The sequence below is a fragment of the Tachyglossus aculeatus genome (genome assembly GCF_015852505.1).
Source record: "Tachyglossus aculeatus isolate mTacAcu1 chromosome 12 unlocalized genomic scaffold, mTacAcu1.pri SUPER_6_unloc_1, whole genome shotgun sequence".
NCBI classification, from domain to species: domain Eukaryota; kingdom Metazoa; phylum Chordata; class Mammalia; order Monotremata; family Tachyglossidae; genus Tachyglossus; species Tachyglossus aculeatus.
Genome location: NW_024044828.1, coordinates 4,462,429 through 4,486,086, shown reverse-complemented (window position 1 = coordinate 4,486,086; position 23,658 = coordinate 4,462,429). Strand labels below are relative to the sequence as shown.

At 42.5% G+C, this 23,658-nt stretch overlaps 1 protein-coding gene across 3 annotated transcripts in view; it reads right to left on the bottom strand.

The window, feature by feature from the left end:
• The window catches only part of PHTF2 (putative homeodomain transcription factor 2), a 120,178-nt gene that overhangs the window by 83,579 nt on the left and 12,941 nt on the right, over window positions 1-23,658 (bottom strand). For 2 of the 3 annotated variants that reach the window (XM_038741261.1, XM_038741264.1), the window contains exon 1: window positions 11,200-11,215. The exons of the other annotated variant lie outside the window; for it this stretch is intronic. The gene's annotated coding sequence lies outside the window, so the exon portion shown is untranslated. Of the gene's footprint in view, window positions 1-11,199; window positions 11,216-23,658 lie in introns of those variants that run through there. 3 annotated transcript variants of the gene reach the window in all.

The window sequence follows — 23,658 nt, the reverse complement described above, 5'->3', positions numbered from 1 at the left end:
CTAAGCGCTGGAAGAGAATATGCAGGTGGGAAAGAAAGAGGATCCTCTACAATAGTCAAATCTGTTGTGCCAGCAAGTCAGGGGACCCAGATCTGGCTGCGAAAACTACCAAAAAACGGCAGGAACACGGTCTGCCAGAGCATCCGACTTATTGGTATGAAACAGGAGTCTCCCCCAGCAGTTCATGAGAAACAGCATGGCCCACCTAATGGAAAGAGCACGGACCTGGGACTCAGAGGACCTGGGTTCTAATCCTGGCTCTGCTGGATGTTTGCTTTGTGACCACGGGCAAGTCATTTAACTTCTCCTGCCTCAGTTCTCCTGTTCTCCCTCCTGCGTGCCCCATGCAGGGCAGGGACTGTGTCCAACTTAATTAACTCGTACCTTCCCCAGCACTTAGAACAGTGTTCGGCATATAGTGTAGCACTTAGACTGTAGACTAGATTGCGAGCTCACTGTGGGCAGAGTATAGTGTTCTCCAAACAGTAGTCACTCAATAAATACGATTGACTGAGGTCAAGAGTTCTAATCCCGGCTCCACCATTTGTCCGTTGTGTGGCCTTGGACAAGTCACTTAACTTCCCTGTGACTCAGTTACCTCTTCTGTAAAATGGGGATGGAGACTGTGAGCCCCAGGTGGGACAGGGACTGTGTCCAAACTGATTTGCTTGCATCCACCCTAATGATTAGTACAGTGCTTGGCACACAGTAAGCACTTAATAAATGCCACAAGTATTATTATTACTGACAAATACCATTAAAAAAAAAATGGGCATGACGGCAGGGGTGGGGAGGTGGTGGCTCACTCGTGGCTAAGACGGTTTGCAGATGGCCAGATCCAATGTGGAGCTGCAAAATTCCCAAGGTTCTTGAGACAATCCAGAGGTTCATTCATTCATTCATTAAATCATATTTATTCATTCACTTCATTCAATCGTATTTATTGAGCGCTTACTGTGTGCAAAGCACTGTACTAAGCTCTTGGGAAGTACAAGTCGGCAACATATAGAGACGGTCCTTACCTAACAATGGGCTCAGTCTACAAGGGGGGGGAGACAGACAACAGAACATAAAAATAAATGAATAAATTAATTAAGAGTATGGGGCTGTGACTGCGGGTGAATAAAGGGGAGCAGGTCAGGGTGATGAAGAAGGGAGTGGGAGAAGAGGAAAGGAAGGCCTACTCAGAGAAGACCACTTGGAAATGTGCCCTCACTATGGCTCTGAAGCAGGGGGAAGAGTAATTGTTGGAAAAGAAAAGGATGGGCGTTTCAGGCCAGAAGCAGGATGTGGGCAAGAGGCTGGTGGTGACAGAGACGAGACGGAGGTACAGTGCGTTGGTTGGCGGTAGAAAAATGCAGTGTGTGGGCTGGGTTGTTGCAGGAGAGTAACAAGGTGAGATAGGAGGGGGACAAGGGGATTGAGCGCTTTAAAGCCGACAGCGAGGACTTTGAGGGGTGAGCTGGGAGATGAAGGTGGGTGTGGATGGGATAAAACGGAGGGGGTCTGGGAGAGAGGCTAGTGTGGTAGATGATGGGGCACCTGACAGGAGAAGTACGAAAGGAAGAATGAGGCCCACAGAAACAAAACATGTTAATACCCCGGGATTTACAATCCAAATAATCTCATGGTGAAGCATGACCCGATGGACTCTAGAAGAAAAAGCACATCTCCTTACAGTCATTCCATAACTGTTCTGGGGTTTTTTTTGCATTAGCGACTACTGTGTGCAGAGCTCTGTACTAAGCACTTGGGAGAGTACAATTTGACAATAAACAGATACATTCCCTACCCAATTCCGGTGAGGTCTCTCTCTGGGCCTTTTAGAAAAGTCAGGTCATTCTGGAACAGACCCAGCCCCACACAGGCTCTCTGGGGAGGTCCAGGCCTAACCCAAACTTCCAGAGCAGTTTGGGATTGGGATTGCTATGTTGGGATTTTCCACAGCCCTTCAGTGAGGCTACTGGGCTATGATGAGTCAGAATGAGATTCTGGCTCGTTGCTACATTTCCTCCCCACTGGATACTGCAGGCAGAAAGGAATGCAGCACGTTGCCATCGCTTCAGTACAGGCAATCCCTGCCCTCGTGTACTGCCGATTAAAAATGATGACACTAGGCATATTCCAAGTACCTCTGGGTAACAGTGGTTTCTCTGGCCTTAACGTTACATATAAATATCATTATTCTCCATCCGGCATGTCTTTTTTCAATAAGTGAAGAGGATGGGAGAAAGAGAGGCTGTGTCTTCGTCTGATAAAATATAACTTATTGCAATTACCTCATACCCAAGACTCCACATTCCACCTCCCCACTGTTTGTAATTCTTTCCCAATTCATCTCCTTCTCTTTCTCCACACAAAAATTCACGTTGCCTTTCCTTCCTACCAGCCATTCTCGAAGCTGTTCCTATTGCCTCTCACCTGCTGTCAGGCAGCCCGACAATTTAGGTCCCTGTGGCCGATGTGGAACGGATGGCTGGGACTCAGTATGCAGGCCTGAAGAAACCCCTCGTTTTCATTAGAGCTAAATAAGTGTACTTCTTGCCCATAATACAAACTGCAATATATTTTTAAGAAAAATATACTCCCCATTCCATTCCCCCTAGCTGTATCTATGCTAAATTTCCTAAACTGCCAAATTTTTATTATAAAATTTGGTTCTGCATTACATATGCTTTCTAAAATATGTTGCTGCAACAACAACTCTCTAATTTCAATCAATTTAAGATTTCACAACCTAACTTGGGTTAGGTGGGGGTAGAATCCAGCCAATTTCCTTAAAAGAACACTCACCTCTGCAAAATCCATTTAACATTCTTTCCATTCATGTGAACGGCCTTTTGTTGCCACTGAATGCTTCATACTTGAATGTTTTCTTATTTATTTTTAAAACTGGTCTCACAGCATGCAAAAGATGTTACTGAATCAGACCCTACCTAGACATAGCACGCCCTGTCGGCATTTGGCGTGACACTTGTTTTGTTTCTTTTTTTTATGGCATTTAAGGGCTGACTATATGTCAGGCACTGTACTAAACACTGGGGTAGACGCAAGATAATCAGGTTGAAAACAGTGCCTGCCCCACATAGGGCTTATAGTCTTAATCCCCATTTTACATATGAAGTAACTGAGGCACAGAAAAATTAAAATGATTTGCCCAAGGTCTCCCAGAAGACAAGTTGGCGGAGCTGCAGTTAGAACCCAGGTCCTCTGACTTTCGAGCCCATGCTCTTATGCCACGCTAAAATACTGTTAGAGGAAAAGGGGTAGTATTTCAGTACATACACTGTGAGCCAGCTGTTGGGTAGGGACCATCTCTATATGTTGCCAACTTGTACTTCTCAAGTGCTTAGTACAGTGCTCTGCACACAGTAAGCGCTCAATAAATATGACTGAATGACTGACTGAATGAATGAATACACAAGTGCTGTGGGGCTGGAGATGGGATGAATACCAAAATGCATATGGAGTACAAACACAAGTGCTTACTGCGTGCACAGTGCCGTACTATGTGCTACGCAAAAGTATCCCAGATCCTATCCCCTCCCTGCAACACCCCAAGACTCCACATTCCACCTCCCCCTTTTTTGTAATTCTTTCCCAATTCATCTCCTTCTCTTCCTCCACACAAAAATTCACGTTGCCTTTCCTTCCTACCAGCCGTTCCCGAAGCTGTTCCTATTGCCTCACCTGCTGTCAGGCAGCCCGACAATTTAGGCCCCTGTGGCCGACGAGATCGGATGACTGGGACTCAGTATGCAGGCCTGAAGAAACCCCTCGTTTTCACTACGACTAAAAACAGATGTCTAAGCCTTGAACTGTGGCCCAAAATCTGCGTGTGCCCTGAGGAACTTCTGGCTTGACCACACTTCTAAACTTAGGGACCTTTTTATAGAACATTATATAAAGGAGGAGTAGCTTCTGTGAGTATTGACGGAATTTTTAGTGTTACATCTTCATCACAAAGTGCTCTTTAGAACTCTCCGGTGAATGAAACAGCCTAAAAGCTTCACTCTAGTTCAATAAATCTTCCACTTCTCTATGGCATAGAAGCAGCATGGAGCAGCTAGAGAAGCAGCATAGCATAACAGATAGAGCACTGGCCTGGGAGCCTGAAGGTTACGAGTGCTAATCCCTGCTCTGCCACCTGTCTGCTGTGTGACCTTGGGCAAGTCATTTCACTTCTCTGTGCCTCAGTTACCTCATCTGTAAAATGAGGACTGAAACTATGAGCCCCAAGTAGGACGGGGATTGTGTTCAACCCGATTTGCTTGTATCCACCCCAGCACTTAGAACAGTGTCTGGCACATATTAAATGCCTAACAAACACCATAATTATGATTATATCTGGTTGGTATGCCAACAGACAGATCAACACAGAGAAAGGCTCTAATTCCTACTTGAGGATCTAAGGTTTTCAGTATTTTAGCAGCACCATCTCTCTCAATCAGTATGCCAATCAATCACATTTATTTAGCGCTTACTCTGTGCAGAGCACTGAGCTAAGCACTTTGGAGAGTAGGATACAGAGTTGGTAGGAACGTTCCCTGCCCAAGAGATTTTCCAATCTATCCCTCTAACAACAGTATTTCTTGAGCATCTCTGTGCAGAGCACTGTACTAAGCACTTTAGAGAGTACAGTAGAATTAGCACACATTATATGTGCCCTCAAAGAGTTTTTAATCTGATAGAATAATTATTCTCCAAAATTGTATTAGCTAATGTACTTGGGGCTTTGTGCTTCTGTGAGTATTGACAGAATTTTTAGTGTTAAATAATGATGATGATGGTATTTGTCAAGTGCTTACTATGTGCCAAGCACTGTTGTAAGCACTGGGGTAAATACAGGATTATCAGGTTGTCCCACGTACAGCTCACAGTCTTTGTCCCCATTTTACAGATGAGGTAACTGAGGCACCGATAACTTAAGTGACCTGCCCAAAATCACACAGCTGACAAGTGGTGGAGCCAGAATTAGAACCCACGATCACAAATCTTAACTCTTAATCACAAAGTGCTCTGTGAAACTCTCTGATGAATGAAACTACCTAGAAGCTTCACCCTGGTTCACTGAATCTTTTACTCCTCTATGCTGTAAACATCTTTTTTTTTCTCTGCTCCCACCCATAGTATTTTTAATTATCCTTTGCTAATTCTTCCAATCACTGGAATCTATCTGGAATTGACATAGATCAATGTTCTTGCTTCACCTGACGAGAATTCTGGCCTTTAAGCCTTTCCCCACATGGCCCCACCCTTCTGATGTCCATGAATATCCCAACCTGCGTATTCTGCAACAGCCAAGCTTACATTTTATTTGCTCTTGGGACTCATAGCAACTGGGTTCTAATCCCACTTCTGCCTCTTGCCTGATGTTTGACCTTGGGCAAGTCACTAAACTTCTCTGGGCTTCAGTTTCTTCCTCTGAAATACGGGGAATTAAATACCTGTTCTCTCTCCCTCTTATACTGTGGGCTCCATGTGGGGCAGGGACTGTGACTGACCTGATGATCTTGTATTTACCCCAGTGCTTAAAACAGTGCTTGGCACATAGTAAACTCCTAAACACCACAATTATTATTATTATTATTATTATTATTATTATTATTATTATTATCCTACATCCAATTCTCCATTGCTCATGTGTTTTAAAGGGTTCTTCTTAGTTTCTATGAAGGTTCCATAGAACCTTCCGGCAAATTCAGTGCATCACATAGCTCCTGTTTCTAAATTTACCAACTACACCACCGGGATCAGAGATACATCCCTTCAGGAAATAAACAAATTAAAATCACATCAAACAGCTAAGTGATTTGCTCTTTTCACTCGGTGATATTTTATTGTGCTCTCAGAATAAATCAAAACCTATTCAAACTACAGCCTTCTAACTGTCATGCTTTCTTCATAACACTCATGTGTGATGCAAGCACATAATCTAAAGTTTTCACTTGATGTAACTACCTAGATAACAAAAATAATTATTTTAATTGTCAAAGCTCTTCTATAACAGTATGAACGATTTACCTTAATCCCATCATTTATTTATCCCCATCACTTCATTTCTGCGCCTTGCTTTCCCATTTGTAAAAATAAAGTTAAAATGTTCTGCTCCTTATCTTCTTTTCAAAAATACAATGAGGATAATAAGGAAATGGATCACACACTCCCCTCGCTGGTAAACTCTTTTTTGGCACACTGGGAAGGTGAATAAACATATATTTGCTCCACTGTCTTTAACAGGGCGTAGGAGCTAACCGCAGAAAGCAATCAGCCAAATCTCCCCATTCTTCAGATGGTTTTTAAGGTCGGGTTCTTAAGATAGAGTGGGGCAAACTTTGACTACATTCACAGCAACATTTCAGTTCCCTTTTGAATCGGGCAGGGCTGAGTTTACACATCCTTCAAAAAATGGACGAGGGAAGCTCAATGAGGACCAGTCAGTTCCACAAGGGAGAAGGTGTTCATCTACTTATCTAATGTTTAGGTCCAATAGATCAAGCACTGTTCTGGAAGTTAGAAGACCTGGACTCTAGTACCAGTTCTGCCTGTAGTTTACTCAACATGGGCAAAGAGCACACATGCACTTTACAATGTGCTGACCTAACACACTTGTTGCACCCTGTACCCCATCAGGAACAAGATGAGGAGGGATGAAAGAATGGGAGTGGTGTTCCACAAGCAGGTTCTTGATCTACGCACCGAGACGTCTTTCTTATACAGTAGAAGAATGATTTGGCATTTTGGAGAGAAGGATGAGACTAATTCAAATCTTTGAACAAGCAACTGTGAGTAGCGTTGAAGAGTCTTTCAACATTACCCAACCTGCTGTCTCCAAATCATTATAAAACAGTATTCCTCTCTACTCCAAAAGAAACACTCTTAAGAGAACTCTTTATTAAACAGTCCTCAGGTTCTGATGATTAAACTCCCTTTGCCCCTCATGAAACCCTCTAATGTCCCTACACATGTGCGCGCACACATACACACACTAGATAAACGGTAGGGACCATCTCTATATGTTGCCGACTTGTACTTCCCAACCTCTTAGTACAGTGCTCTGCACACAGTAAGCGCTAAATATGACTGAATGAATGAATGAATAAATGGGGTTAAGACATGTCTATTGGATTCCAATATGCAGCTTTCAGAAGCAATGCATGACAAAAGACAGAACTGTACTATGAAACAATCACTTGGAACACACACACACACACACACACACACACACACACAACTTTACTGGCAAATTCATACTTTATCTCAAGTACATTAAGTTGGCTTCCCTAGGCAATAACAAATATCAGAAACTGCAGGGTAATCTTTCTCGAAGGAAGTTGAAATACCTGAAGTTCATATCCACAATTCTTGGGGGTTTTTTTCCTTACAATTTCCTATAAAGTTATCATTCATTCATTCATTCAATCGTATTTACTGCGTGCAGAGCATGTACTAAGCGCTTGGGTAGTACAAGTTGGCAACACATAGAGACGGTCCCTACCCAACAGTGGGCTCACAGTCTAGAAGGGAGAGACAGAGAACAAAACAAAACATATTAACAAAATAAAATAATTAGAATAAATATGTACAAATAAAATAGAGTAATAAATATGTACAAACATATATACATATATACAGGTGCTGTGGGGAGGGGAAGGAGGTAAGGTGGGGGGATGAGGAGGGGAAGAGGGGGAGAGGAAGGAGGGGGCTCAGCCTGGGAAGGCCTCCTGGAGGAGGTGAGCTCTCAGTAGGGCCTTGAAGGGAGGAAGAGAGCTAGCTAGATATGCGGAGGGAGGGCATTCCAGGCCAGGGGGATGATGTGGGCCGGGGGTCGACAGCGGGACAGGCAAGAACGAGGCACGGTGAGGAGATTAGCGGCAGAGGAGCGGAGGGTGCGGGCTGGGCTGTAGAAGGAGAGAAGGGAGGTGAGGTAGGAGGAGCGAGGTGATGGACAGCCTTGAAGCCGAGGGTGAGGAGTTTTTGCCTGATGCGTAGGTTGGTTGGTAGCCACTGGAGACTTTCGAGGAGGGGAGTAACATGCCCAGAGTGTTTCTGGACAAAGATGATCCGGGCAGCGGCATGAAGTATGGATTGAAGTGGGGAGAGACAGGAGGATGGGAGATCGGAGAGGAGGCTGATACAGTAATCCAGACGGGATAGGATAAGAGCTTGAACGAGCAGGGTAGCGGTTTGGATGGAGAGGAAAGGATGGATCTTGGCAATGTTGCGGAGGTGAGACCGGCAGGTTTTGGTGACGGCTTGGATGTGAGGGGTCAACGAGAGAGCGGAGTCAAGTAGTCCTTCTAAATGGAATGTGTATCCAGATTCTCAAATATCTTGGAAAATACATACATTCTGGACAATACATGGGAACAAATCCATCCATCCTAAATAATGGAAGATCATTTTTTACGAATCCTGGAAATTGGAACAGGACAGAGACAAACTAGACTGTAAGCAGTATTCATAAGAACATTTTCAAGCTGTTAAACCCTTAGCGTGACCAAACCCCCAGAGTGGGAAGGAGTGAGGTCATCTATAAAAGAACTCATCTGAGGGGGATTACTGGTGTCCCTTAAAGCTGCTGGGCTTGGGGAGGGATGGGGAAGGAAAACTACAAGCCAGAAAAATAGGCTTTTAACAATTAAGGACTAAGCTGGAACCTTGACGAAAGAAAGGCTGAGACACAATGGACTTATTTATAACAAAGAGGAACCCGACAAAAAAAGAAATCAAGTGATCTATCTTGCCAAAAAGGTACATGAACTTGCATCCAAGCTAGCAAACCTGGACTTGAACTTCCACTAACACATGAATGAAATTCAAGCTGCACAAAACAATTAAAGAGTTGTCCTTTGGTTTGAGGATGAGGATGCACCCATGAGGGTGCGTTTTTGACAAAGAATCTCTTACATACTTTGTCCATGAATATTCAGTAGTGTACCTTTTTCTGCCCCATACCATTCAGGTGAATCTGCCCAAGCATCACTGATTGCCAGGGCAAAGGAATGTCAGTAGGAAATGCTGCTTGAGTTAAAAGCACATAGTGGTCCAACAGTGGAGTTGGTCTGCACGACCCACCTGTACTCTCTGTCAGGGCCCCCGCCTTCCCTGCAGCCTGCATTGTGAGACAGCTGGCAGAGAGAACAGTGTGTTCTGTGATTACAAAAAAGAATCTGTAAAATGGGGATTAAAGCTGTGACTCCCATGTGGGACAAGGACTTTGTCCAACCTGACTAGTTTGTATCTACCCGGGTGCTTAGTACAGTACTAAGCACTTAAGTACCATAAAAAAAACCCAAAACCTCCCGCAATGACTACACTGTATCTCCACCCAGTACTAAAGTCATCGGTATCATATTCACTTATTCATTCAATTGTACTTATTGAGCACTTACTGTGTACAATGCACTGTATTAAGTGCTTGGGAGAGTACATTATAACAATAGACATATTCCCTGCCCACACCAAGCTTGCAGTCTAGAGGGAGAGAGGAAGGGAAGGGAGGGAAAATCACACACAGAGTGGCTTAGTGGGGATCTTTTCTCCTTAATTGGGAAAGCCAAGGGAAAAGCAAAAACAACAAAAAAAGACCACCACCACCAAAAAAAGCAATTACCCAATACATACCTAAACAGACCTTAGCCAGAAAACAGCAAGACCATCTGAACAGGGCAGAAGCAAACTATCAGAGCATGTCATGTCACCAGATTTCTAATAATAAAATAATTGTGGTATTTATTAAACACTTACAATGTGCCAGGCACTGTACCCAGCACTGGGCTGGATACAAACAAATCGGGTCAGACACAGTCCCTGTCCCCCGTGGGGCTCACAGTCTCAATCCCCATTTTACAGATGAGGTAACGGAGGCCCAGAGAAGTGAAGACACTTGCCTCAGGTCACATAGCAGATAAGTGGTGGAGTTGGGATTAGAACCCATGACCTTCTGACTCCCGGGCCTGGGCTCTATTCACTGTGCCATGCTGTTTCTACTTCTGGGCAGATTGGGAAGACCCGATTCCCAATTCCGTCTAATTGGGCAACAAACTCCACTGCTCGCTACTACTCCAATGGGACCAGATCTCTCCAAAATTAGGTGAATTCAGATCCCATCTCCTCAAACCATCCTTCCCCAGGCTGTCCAGTCTCGCTCGATGCTGCTAGCTAGACTCCTCAGCTGGTCAGCAGCCCATATTTTCCAGGTGACAACTTCTCCTTGCCACACAGCATCCCAGTAAAAGGTAAAAAGGTGGGAAAAGATCAAAAGATCCACATGCATATTTACAACCAGCCAGGAACCCAGGAGTAAGTGAACCATGATTCACCTAAAGCCCCCTTTCCCAGGCTTGTTCATTTATTCATTCATTGGCATTTATTGAGCGCTTACTATGCGCAAAGAACTATACTAAGCGCTTGGGAGAGTACAATATAACAATAAACAGGTACATTCCCTTGAACCAGTTGAAGGACACGTGAGAGGAATACTCTTTGCATAACTAACATATCCAGCAATGGCACTGGAAAAAAAAAAAGCCAGACCAAGAGGCATGTGGCGTCACACGCATTAAGCTGGTATGTGTGACATAATATCATGTGGTCATCAGTTGTGCAGAAGCCCGCCTGATTCAGCCCAAGCCTAGATTAATTCTCAAGGATACCATGACTCTCCTAATTGCACCAGAGACATTGTGCCACCCCTTCCCAGGCCCGGGTGAGCTCAGACATTGCCGGCCTGGCAGTCAGAAGGACCTGGGTTCTAATCCCAGCTCTGCCATGAGTCTGCTGCGTGACCTTGGGCAAATCACTTTACTTCTCTGTGCCTCAGTTACCTCATCTGTAAAATGAGGATTAAGACTGTGAGCCCAATGTGGGACAGGGACTGTGCCCAACCCAATTACCTTTTATCTACCCCAAAGCTCAGTACAGTGTCTGGCACATAGTAAGCATTTAAATACCAAAATTATTATAATTACTACTATTTTTATTATTACCTGAGCTGGTGGCGGGAGTCACAGATGAAAAGACAGAAGCACTAATAACGGTAAAAATAAATTTACTACTTGTTAAGCACTTACTATGTGCCAAGTACTGTTCTAAGCACTGGGGTAGACACAAGTCCCTGTCCCACATGGGGCTCACACTCTTAATCCCCATTTTACACATGAGGTAACTGGAGCACAGAAAAGTGAAGTGACTTACCCGAGGTCACACAGCAGACAAGTGGTGGGGTCAGGATTAGAACCTAGGTCCTTCTGACTCCCAGGCTGGTGCTCTATCCATTAAGCTGCTTCGGGAACCATAAAACAGACCATAAAACCTTGTGGTGTCAAATCCGTACCAGACAGGAGGAGAGGTACTTTTAATTAGTCCACATTAATTTATTGAGCTCACCCCCTCAAAAAAGTATCCTGTAAATGTCAAGATTTAATAGCATTAAATATATAATGCTATAATGGGTTTCCAATATAAACTGAAGAAAATATTTTTAATCACCAAAATTTTTACCAAAAATGCACTCATTTAAGCTGTAAAATTTACACATTTGGAAGTTGGAGATCAGCTACACTTTTTTTCCACTTTTATCTGAACAAGTGACCTTAAAGCATGAACAATGATGCAGCTTAATCTGATTTTATTACTTCTAGATCAAACACAACATAAAAGAAGTCCAGTTGAGACATACATGCTGAATATTCATAACAGTGCTAATCAATCATGTTTACTGAGCGCTTACTCTGTGCAAAGGACTGTACTAAATGTTTGAGAAAGCATAGTAAAATAGTGTTAGTTGACATGATCCCTGCCCAAGAGGGGCTTACTTACCAGTCTAGAGGAGAAGAACATTAAAGTAAATTATGGATAAGTACAAGATTGTTGTGGAGCTGAGAGGGGGGCGAGTAAAAGGTACAAACCCAAGTATAAAGGTGATGCAGAAGGGAGTAGAGGAAATAAGTACTTAGTCAGGGAAGGCCTCTTGGAGGAGATGTGTTTTTAATGGGGTTTTGAAGGTGAAGAGAGTGATCGTCTGTCAGATATAAAGTAGGAGGGAGTTCCAGGCCAGAGGCAGAATGTGGGTGAGGGGCTGGAGGTGAGATAGATGAGATCGAAGTACAGTGAGTAGGTTGGCATTAGGAGTGAAGTACAAGGGCTGGGTTGTAGTAGAAAAGTGGGGAGGCAAGTGGGAGGGGGCAACAAGATTGAGTAAGATTTAATAAAACAAGATGTAATAGCACTAAATATATCATGCTATAATGGGTTTCCAATATAAACCGAAGAAAATATTTTAATCACCAAAATTTTACCAAAAATGCACTCATTTAAGCTGTAAAATTTACACATTTGGAAGTTGGAGATCAGCTACACATTTTTTCCACTTAAAGCTGATTGGTAAGGAGTTTCTACTTGATGCGGTGGTGGACGGACAACCACTTGAAGTTCTTGAGGAGTGGGGAAACATGACCTGAATGTATTTTTAGAAAAATGATCCAAGCAGCAGAGTGAAGTACGGACTGAAGAGGGAAGAGACAGAAGACAGGGAGGTCAGCAAGGAGGCTGGTGCAGTAATCAAGACAGAATAGGATAAACTCGGTTCAACATAGTAGCAGTCTGGATGCAGAGGAAAAGGTGGATTTTAGCGACGCTCTGAAAAGGAACTGACAGGATCTGGTGACAGTTTGAATATGTGGGCTGAATGAGAGATGAGGTAGAGAAGCCATAACTTTGAAGATCACAAAGAGGACTTCAAAGAAGTTAGGATATTTAAAAGGAATAAACCCTTCCTATGAAGGGGAGGACAAATATACTCATAGGCAATTTATTCACTTTCCAAGATGGGTTTGAGAATACTTTACATTGTAGAGGGGAACAGATACAGAACACAAATTTAGCAGTTTTACAACAAGAACAAATAGCTGCAAGGGATTAAGTAGAATAAGTAAATTTAAAAAAGAATCAATCAATCATCAGCATTTTATTCATGGAGTACCTAAAATAAGTTAGAGGGCATAAAGTGGGGAGATTAAAAATTAACCAGGAAAGGCCTTCTGAAGGAGTTGTGATTTCAGAAGGGCTTTGAAGGTGGAGAAAGTAGTGAGTTGTTGAACATGGAAGGGGAGGGAGTCCTAGGTAGAATGGAGGGCATGATTAAGGGGTTGGAGGTGGAAGAGAGGAGAGTAAAGCTCAGTCAGTAGGATAACTTGAGCAGAAAGAAGAGGGCAAGCTGGGGTGTAATGGGAGGAGAGAGTGAATAAAAGGGAGAGAGCTAGTTAAGTTCCTTAAAGCCGGTGGTTAGTAGTTTCTGCTTGATGAGGAGAGGGATGGGTTACCACTGGAGGTTCTTGAGGAATGGAAAGACGAGGGCAAAATGACAATTTAGAAAACTGACCCAAGCAACAGAGTTAACTTCTCTGGGCCTCAGTTATCTCATCTTTCAAACAGGGATTAAGACTGTAAGCCCATGTAGGACATGGACTGTGTCCAAACTGATTAGCTTGTATCTACCCTAGCGCTTAGTACAGTGTCTGGCACATACTAAGCACTCAAAAAATACCATTAAAAAGTACAGACTGAAGAGGATTGAGACTGGACATCAGTGAGGAGGGTGCATCAATAGTCAAAGTTCAAATACGAAAGGAGCCTGGATCAGTGAGATGGCCACTCGAATGAAGAAGGATCAGATTTTATTATCATTATTATTATTACAACCACTACTACTAATAATAATAATCGTACTTGTTAAGTGTTTACTATGTGCCAAGCACTGTTCTAAGGACTGTGCTAGATACAAGTTAAATCAGGACAGACACACTCCCTCTCTCACATGGGTCTCACACTCTTATCCCCATTTAACAGATGAGGTAACAGTCAGAGAGAACTGAAACGACTTGCCCAAATTCACACAGTAGACATGTGGCAGAACCGGGATTAGAACCCAGGTCCTGCTGACTCCCGGGCCTGTGTTCTATCCATTAAGCCAAGTTGCTTCTCTTTTAGGAACGAGGCAGGGGAAGAATCAATAGGATGTGAGGGTTGAAGAAGAGGGAGAGGAGTCACAGAAATTGTCACGTTACCTTGACAGATGGAAAAAGATTGGTGGTGTCTTCAACTGTGTTGGGAAAATTACATGGAGAAGAAGATTTGTGAGTTCAGTATTGGACGTACCGAGCTTGAGATGCTCAGAAATGTTCTGGAGGCAGGAGGGAATGCAAGATTGCAGAAAAGGAGACAGGCCGGGGCTATGAAAATTAATTTGGGGTTCATCAGCATGGAGGTGGTGGTTGAACCTGTAGGAGTGAATGAACTCCCCAAAGGAGTGAATGTAAAGTGAGAAAAAGGAGAAAGAAGTGAACCCAAGGGGATTTGCTATATATATTTCAATGCTAAAATTAGTGCAAATGAAGAAATTTGTCCTCTTGATACATAATTAAAATTACAAAAAAAGTTATAAAGCTAAAATCTGGAACAAACTGTCCAGAAAAATATGCTGCTATAGTGGCAGGATTCAATGACTGTTCTTTCAATTCCACAGGTTTTTAGTGCCAAGTATGTTGGTGCAGTTGGTACACAACAATTGTCTTCCTGTACTGATAATCAGAAAGAGGTCTATGATAAATGATGGCCAATTATCGGCAGATGCCTTAAACACATATTCTTGTATCTGGGCTTTCCAGCAAACAGTAGTTTTTGATTAACTGCCTCCCGGATTAAGTGGAAATTAACACAATGTAGGTAGAAGAGTTTTCCAGAAGATAAGATTTGGACTAATGTTTACCATTTTCTTGTAAATCAGTTTAACTAAGACTGGCTATGCTTTATTCCATTGGTAACTAAATCTGAAATCTGAAAAGGCAACCTTGACTTGAAAGCAATGAGCTAAATCGTTATGGAACAATCCCAAAAATGGTGTTCCCGTGGGTCCCTCAAACAAATCTGCTATATGCAAAGTTCCACATCATTTTACAGGTTATTTATTCTAGCAATAGAGTGCACATTAAGATTTTACTCTTATGCAGTCTTTGGTTATGAATCTCCCAAATATTTGCTAACTATAATGAAGCAGTCTCCATTCCCTTCCCTTCTTATTACTGTAGCATTTGTTAAGCACTTCCTATAAGTCAAGCACCATACTAAGCACTGGGGTAAATACAAGATCATCAGGTCAGACATAGCCCTAGGCCCACTTGGGACTCACAGTATAAGGGGGCGGGAGAATGGATATTAAATCCCCATTTTACAGGTGGGGAAACCAAGGCACAGAGCAGTTACATGACTTGCCCAAGGTCACACGGCAGGTAAATGGCAGAGCTGGAATTGGAATCCAGGTACTGAGACTTTCAATCCCATGCTCCTTCCACCGGCGCACAATACATTCTGGTGTCGGTGAAAGATAGGAAAGATAAAAAAAAATCAAGTGAAAAATTGACAACCTTCAGGGGAATCTATAAAAAGTAAATTCTGTGCATGTCACATACAAATAGTGCAAATACACCCTATACACCTTGTACAGTTCTCATAAGGCCATTAGGAAAAAGCTAAGAGTATTATCTAACAGGTCTACAAGATCTACATTAAAATGAGCAAGACAATCAGAAAGGGGTTGGACAGGGAACGTGTCTGCCACCTCTGCTGCACTGTACTCTCCCAAGCGCTTAGTACAGGGCTCTGCACATAGTAAGAGCTCAATAAATACCATTTATGATGATGACGATATTTCCCTAAGCCACAGACACCTGAGCTTTCCTGATAGGCTAAATAATTACGGTATTGGTTAAGCACTTATTGTGTGCCAAGCACTCTTCTAAGTGCTGGGGTATCTACACAGTTATTAGTTTGGTCACAGTTGTTGTCCCACATGGGGCTCACAGTCTGGGTAGGAAGGAATAGGACTTAACCCCCATTTTTTCAGATGAGGAACCTGAGACACAGAGAAGTTAAGTGACTTGCCCAAGGTCACACAGCAGACAAGTGGCAGAGCCGGAATTATAACCCACAACCTCTGACACCCCAGCCTGTGCTCTTTCCACCAGGCCATCCCGCTAAAGTCATTTTTGTCTCTCCAGGTTGAGAAAATGGTTCCACTATGGCTCTCTAGCAGCTGATCAAGAATTGCTATGCCCACATATTCAAGAATTTTTATCTCATCGGAAACTATCCTTACAATGTCAATGGCAAAAGCAGGAGCCAAACATAATATTGGCAATGGTGACCACTAAAAAAGGAAATGAACACAGGAGGCACTCCTAGGCTCCTAGACCTAATAAATACAAAGACCTTAATCTTGGTGCCTAACTTAATAGGCTACACCCACTAAAACACAACTGTTCTCAGGAAGGCCTTGAAAAATATGTAGCGGGTACTCAATAAATGTTAACCAATAAATATAGACATGAAAAGGTCAAAGAAGAGAAGATGAAATTGCCAAAAAGGCAGCTATAGAGGTTCCTAAAATGTTGGAGAGTTTAGTAGCTAAAACCCCCATGTTTGCAATTTATACTATTGGAAATTTATGTTTGGTAAGAAGCTGTAGGTTCGGGCACACCTCATGCTTATGACACGATTGGCTCCTGAAAGGTCAGGTCAAAATGTTGTAAGCATAAACCAATTTTATCTGAGGATATAGATATGGTTATCTATTCACCTTTTCAATCTCTCCCCCACCCACAACCCCACAGCACTTCTGAAACTATTTGTAATTTATTTATTTATTGTCTTGTCTGTCTCCCCCTCTAGACTATGAGTTCTTTGTAGGCAGGGAATGTGTCTGTTTATTGTTATAATGCACTCTCCCAAATGCTTAGTACAGTGCTCTGCACACAGTAAGTGCTCAATAAATATGATTGAATAAATGAATGAATGACTCATCAACTGGTCCTCCCCTCTGACTCAACATGACAGTTCATCAGGTTGAATGATTCCTTCAGAATGAGGAAGGGCTCCCTTTCCAGCACAGCAATCCTGTCACTTCTGAGTCAGTCAGGAGGGATGTCACAAACCTTCACCATCATAATCCAGCCAGTTGGCTACAAGTGAGAGATGGAGGTAGGAGAAAAGGTATTCATTTAAACTGAACTCGAAAAAGCTATTTACCACAACTAGGGACCTTGGTCAAAATGTAACCAGCCCTGCTGAGTAAGGACTGAATAAAAGATCTGTTATCTTGACCCACAAAACAACTATCCTTTGATTCAAAGATGGTGTTGCTGTTGGACAGAATCTACCCACAAGCATGAGTGTCTTTGAGACTCTCTTAATAATAATAACAAAAATAGTACTTATTATGCACTTATTATGTGCCAAGCACTGTTCTAAGGGCTGGGGTAGATACAAGATAAACAGGTTAAACACTGTCCCTGTTCCATCTGGGGCCCTTAATCCCCATTTTACAGATGAAGTAACTGAGGCACAAAGAAGTGAAATAACTTGCCTAAAGTCACCCAGTAGACCAGTGGCAGATTAGAAACTAGGCCATTCTGATGCCCAGACCTGTGCTCTATCCATTATACCATGTGGCCTCTCTAATTATGAGGGGAAAGAGAAGTCATACCGCAACAGGGAATGTGTTGCCTGAATCTGGTTTGTACCTTATTTCTGATGTATGAAGAACTGGTGATACAAAGGGTTCAGAGAGGGAAATGGATAATGAAAGAGTGGGGAAGAAAAGAGCTGAAAATAACTGGAATTGTCAGGTGTGCCCGCCATACTCCAGGATAGCCAGAAAGCACAGAACACAGTAAAAACTATCCCCAGAAGCTCCATTTTCCAGAGCTAAACCTGTGGAAAGGGATGGAGCTTGGAGAACAAAATCAAAAGACAGGAGAGGCTTACTCTGCTTGCTTTCTCCCCGCTTCCCAGATCAGGATCTGACCCCAAATACTCCTGATAGAATCTAACACAACTTAGCATTTAGAAAGGTAGCTACCCTTGGAAAGCAGACTTAAAAATAAAAGCAAATTATTTTTGGTAAGCACTGAAATGACTTCATTCTGCTAATACTAAAATTTAATTCAATCACCACTATGTTACTCTTTCAGCTTAATCCCCCTTCCTGAGATCCCACTTTATAGCCATTCATTTTTAGGACAATTATTCAAACCAATCCCAACACCAGGAGTGACAAAACCCCATTATTATGGCACTTTTTATATGCTTACTATGTGCCAAGCACTGTTCTAAGTCCTGAGATAGATATAAATTACATGGAAATGAACACTGTACCATTCACTCAGATACACCACTTAGAACAGTGCTTGGCACATAGTAAGCGCTTAACAAATACCAACATTATTATTATACTTCTCCCTAATGTAGATACCCTTCAATTGATACTGGCAATCCTGGACATTGGCACAGCCTTAAAAACTTCAAAAGAAAAAAAATTCAACTGAGAAAAATGTTATGCAAGATAAAATTAGGTGATCTTTTGATATTCTGGACAGACCAAATGCCAGTTACATATAACAAAATGCTGCAAGAGATTGCGTCCACCTGCTGGAGATACCAAATACAAATTCCCGGAAACAAAAGTTGGCGTTCTTTAAATATCTATAACATCTCCAGGTATGCCTGTGATTGCCACAATTTGCAACCCTAGATGCATGAAATTAAGGACACAAAGCGGATGCTCTCCAGAGTGCTGAATAACATACACAGTAGAAATATAAACTTAAACATTAAAAATAAATGAGCACTTCACCAAAATGTATCCCAAATCAAACCTGGACTCTTAATAAAAGCAGAGAAATGCTTAGAAATCAAAGTTGTTAATACTGAGATATGCACAGATTGGTTCATGATAATGGATATGTGCTGGCATTAATAAGTAATACTCTTGAATTTAAAATAATTTAGAGTTCTATATTAGGGAGGAGAAGTGCTTTCTGTTAGAATATTCTAGCAGCTGATTCTTAGCATTACAATATTCACGTTTCTTTAAAAAGAGGAAAAAATGGATTAGAAATTGAAATCGCCATTCTTCTTCTTATTGCTCTTAAAAAGCACTGAAGCTCCACGCTTAAAGAAGTGTATAAGATCTGTCCTTCATTCTTCAGAATTAAGCAAATAATCAGAAAAAGGATGAAAAGTAGCATGAGTCTCGGGGTCAGAGGATCTTGGTTCTAATCCTGGCTCTGCCTTTAGCCTGCTCTGTGACCTTAGACAAGTCACGTAACTTCTCAATGCCTCAAAACAGAAATTAAATACCTGTTCTCCCTGCTGCTTAGATGGTGAGTCCCACGTGGGACTTTATGATTTAATATCTACCCTAGTGCTTAGAACGGTGCTTGACACATAGTAAGCCCTTAACAAATACCACAATTACTATTATTACAAAAGTTTAAAAGAACTCAATTCATTTGTATATACTGAGCTTTTACTGTGTGCAAACCACTGTACTAAGCACTTGGGAGAGTACAATAATGGACATGACCATGACCATGACAAGCTCACATTCTAGAAGGGGAGATAGATATGAATATACATAAATAAATAATAATTAAAAGAATCTTGAGTTTACATATTATAGGAGCTTAATAAATTCCATTGATAATACACACATAGACGGCATTAATATATGCATAAATTAGAAGTTTCTGGCCTGCTGACAAGGAGCGGCCGAAGGGACATGAAGAGACTTGGCCTGAGAGAACTATGGAAAGGGCAGCTGTCAAGAGAAGCCAAGAGTCAAATTCTGCTATTATCTGAAATATAAATTCAAGGTAATGCACTTTTTTTAGTAAATATTTTTTTCTTGGCGAGTAACAGAAAAATGTAGCTTTGTTTCTACTCAACCTATTATTTCCTTAGTAATCCAAGTGCTTTTAAGATGCCTTGTTTTCATGATATAGTATGGATTCAGGCTTTTTCAACCAGTACATTCGGAATTCAGACATTTCTGACCAATTTACCTTCCTGTTAATAATTCATTTCGGCTTACTCCCACTCCCTAACCACATTTCCAAGAGAATGGCAGCAACATTACCAATTCTCTGAAGGCCCTCTGCACAGCAGATAAAGAAAAGAAGGCAAACTGTCAACTTTCTATCAGTTTTTTGGAAAAATTATAGAGATGTTTTATGACAAGGTTTTGCGATTTCCACTTGTTAGACTAAAGGTTTAGTTAACTTATTCAGGTTGAAAACAGTAATTGGAGTATTGTCTTCATGTAAACTGAAATACTAGGCTCTCCATTACCTCGTTGCTGCTCCATCCTCTTACAATTCCATGCCCTTCTTTCTCCTCTTCCTCAAAAAGTTCTCCCAGCTGCTTTCAAAATTTCCCCCTTCTACCTATACCTCAGACCACATTCCTCTCCCCTCCTATCTCCAACCTCACCTTCACACTTCATCAGATTTTTCCAACATCAGAAAAGCCTTCTTTAGCTCTCCCACCATCCGCCAAGACTCACGGCTTCCACCTCAACTCATCACTATCTTTCACCTCTTCCATCCAATCTACCACCAAATCCTCAGCACGTTTTCCACATTTTAAAGACCCCCTCCTTCTCTTCCACCCAAATAGTCTCCACTTTTGTTCCAGCTCATGTCAGATCATGATCAACTGTTGTTATTTGCCTCCTTTTTATGGCATTTGTTAAGTGCTTACTATTTCCCAGACATTGTACTAAGTGCTGGGGTAGATACAAGCTAACCAGGTTAGACACAGTCCATGTCCCACAAGAAGCTCACAGTATTAAGTCCCACTTTATGAATGAGGGAACTGAGTTAACAGAGAAGTTAACAGGTCACACATCAGACAAGTGGCAGACTCAGGATTAGAACCCAGGTCCTTCTAACTCCCAGGCCTGTGCTCTATCTTGACTGGTCTCTCCAGCCTCCTGGCTCCTCAGTCCAGACTCCATCCTGCTGCTGAAATCATCAAAGCACAGATCTCTCCACTCCCTGAAAACCTTCTGAAAGCTATTCATTTTCCTTTCTGTTAAGCAAAAGCTTTTTCCCATTGGCTTCAAAGCTGTCCACCACCTTTCTCCCTTCTCATCAGCTCTCTTCATTCATTCATTCATTCATTCATTCAATCGTATTTATTGAGCGCTTACTGTGTGCAGAGCACTGTACTAATCAATCAATCGTATTTATTGAGTGCATACTGTGTGCAAAGCACTGTACTAAGCGCTTGGGAAGTACAAGTTGGCAACATATAGAGAAGGTCCCTACCCAACAGCGGGCTCACAGTCTAGAAGGGGGAGACAGACAACAAAACAAACCTTGTGGGCAGGGAACATGTCTACCCACACTGTTGTATTCTACTCTCCTAACCACTTAGTCCAGTGCTCTGCACACAGTAAGTGCTCAATAAATACCACCGATTGAATAATTATTATAGTAAACACATAATTACAATAATCACCATTATGTTATGGGGGATTGTGAGTACAGTGATCCCCTAGTATTCACAGGGGCTAGTTAGAGAAAAGCTTCGAATGACGTGAAACCACGAATATCCTCGGCACTGGATGGCAGCTGCTCCTAAAGCCCAAGAAAGCTTATCCAACCACTCAGAGCCAACTGGGCTACCCAGGTTGGGAGGGAGGGGTGGCCAGCCTCAGAAGAGAAGGGGAAGCCACTCCTGGGTGTGGAAATAAGGTGGTTTGGACCTTGCATTTGCCCCATCTCTTCAGACCTTGCATTTGCCCCATCTCTTCATCCCCTCTGAGCTGTTTTACCTCTGGGTCTACTTGATTGCCTCCTAGACATCTTGTTTAAGCAAACAGGAATAACTCCGGTAACTAGAGTCCCTAGGAGTAGCAGAATGCCAAGGGACAGAATGTGATGGGCCTTTAGACCTGGATTCCATCTTGTCTGGCCAAGCCACCATTTATTCAAAGCCGGTACATCACGTATCCTCTCCTCCTTTGTTCCTCCCGTCCAGATGTCCGCCTTATCGGGACGGTTGGGGTACCAGGGTCTTGAGATGGGACGGAGCTGTTCCTCCTGTAGCAAGATCATGACACCTTACTGGCTTATCTGAGGTATTTGCCCACCTGACTGCTAGAATAGAGAGAACCAGGCAGGGCCCAGCAATTACATCCCAGTAGAAATATCCTGCTGTTTGCCTGAGAAGCAGCATGGCGTAGTGGATAGAGTGTGGGCTTAGCAGTCAGAAGACCATGAGTTCTACTCCTGGCTCTGCCACTTGGCTGCTGTGTGACCTTGGGCAAGCCGCTGCACTCCTCTGGGCCTCACTCACCTCATCTGTAAAATGAGGATCGAGACTGTGAGCCCCATGTGGGACAGGAACTGTGTCTAAACCAACTTGCTTCTATCCACCCCAGCGCTTAGTACAGTGCCTGGCATACGGTAAGTGCTTAACAAATACCACAATTATTAAGGTATATACCACATACTGTGCTCTTCAATTAAGTGTGAAGGTAGGATGCTGGACTATTCATAAAGACACTCTGTATTGCTTGAAGTTGAGCTCCATCAGGAAACTTTGCCTGTCAATCGCCACCCCTACTACAATTACTAATAATAAATAATTGTGGTATTTATTAAGCACTTACTATGTGACAGTCACTGTACTAGGGGCTGGGGTGGATACAAGCAAATTGGATCAGACACAGTCCTTGTCCCATGTGGGACTCACAGTCTCAATCTCCATTTTACAGATGAGGGAACAGAGCACAGAGAAGTAAAGAGACGTGACTTGCCCATGGTCACACAGCAGACAAGTGGCAGAGACAGGGTTGGAACCCATGATCTTCTAACTCCCAGGCCTGAGCTCCATCCACTATGCCACGCTGCTTCTCCTACTAGCACTAGGAGAAGTAAACCTGTCTCTGACAAACCCATTTAAACTTAGTACAGTGCCTGGCACATAGTAAGCACTTTACAAATACCATTTAAAAAATAAAAATAAAAAAGATTCCAGGGAAAGAAAGAGGTCAGGGTTAGGGACATAGATTTGGAACTCAGCCTCATAGACATGGAAATTGAAGCTATGGGAATCAAACAATCAACCAATCAGTAGTATTTATTGAGCACTTACTATGTGCAGAGCACTGTAGTAAGCACGTGGGAAAGGACATGCTTAGTACAGAATTAGCAGACACCCTCCCTTCCCATAACATGCTTAAAGTCTAGAGGGAAATGTCAAGTGAGAAAAGAACCCAGAAAAGATCACTGCTAAGAAACATTATGACAACGGTTATATATTGGCTTGGAGATGGGTTCAAAGTTAATTCACAAACAAAATAATGTAGTCACCAATTATTTTTCTTGATCTCAATCCCAACTTCTAGTTTTCACATTTTCTTTTTAAATGAGGCAGCTCCCTGGGTCTCACCAAACACAAAAGAGTGATTGCATCTCTAGTAGTGGGGAAAAAAAGGCCAGTGTTAACAAAACATCGCCCATTCTAACAGAGGGGGTTAATAGGGAGGAGAGACTAGAGAATTTGTTGATCATAGGGGATAAGATAGCTAGAAAATGAAAGAAGTTATGGCAATTCTAGGAGGAGTGGAGTCTGTCCGGGGCTAGGTAGCTAAACAAATTTCCCCTGCTAATGCTGAAACGATAAAAATAAGTCTCTAGAGAAACAAGTCCTTCCAGTAATAAACTAGTTGTGCATTCTTATGAAAATATTTGTTTGCAATAAGCAACGGGTTCATAATTGCAGAAAGCCCAACTGCCCATCCTCTATCTC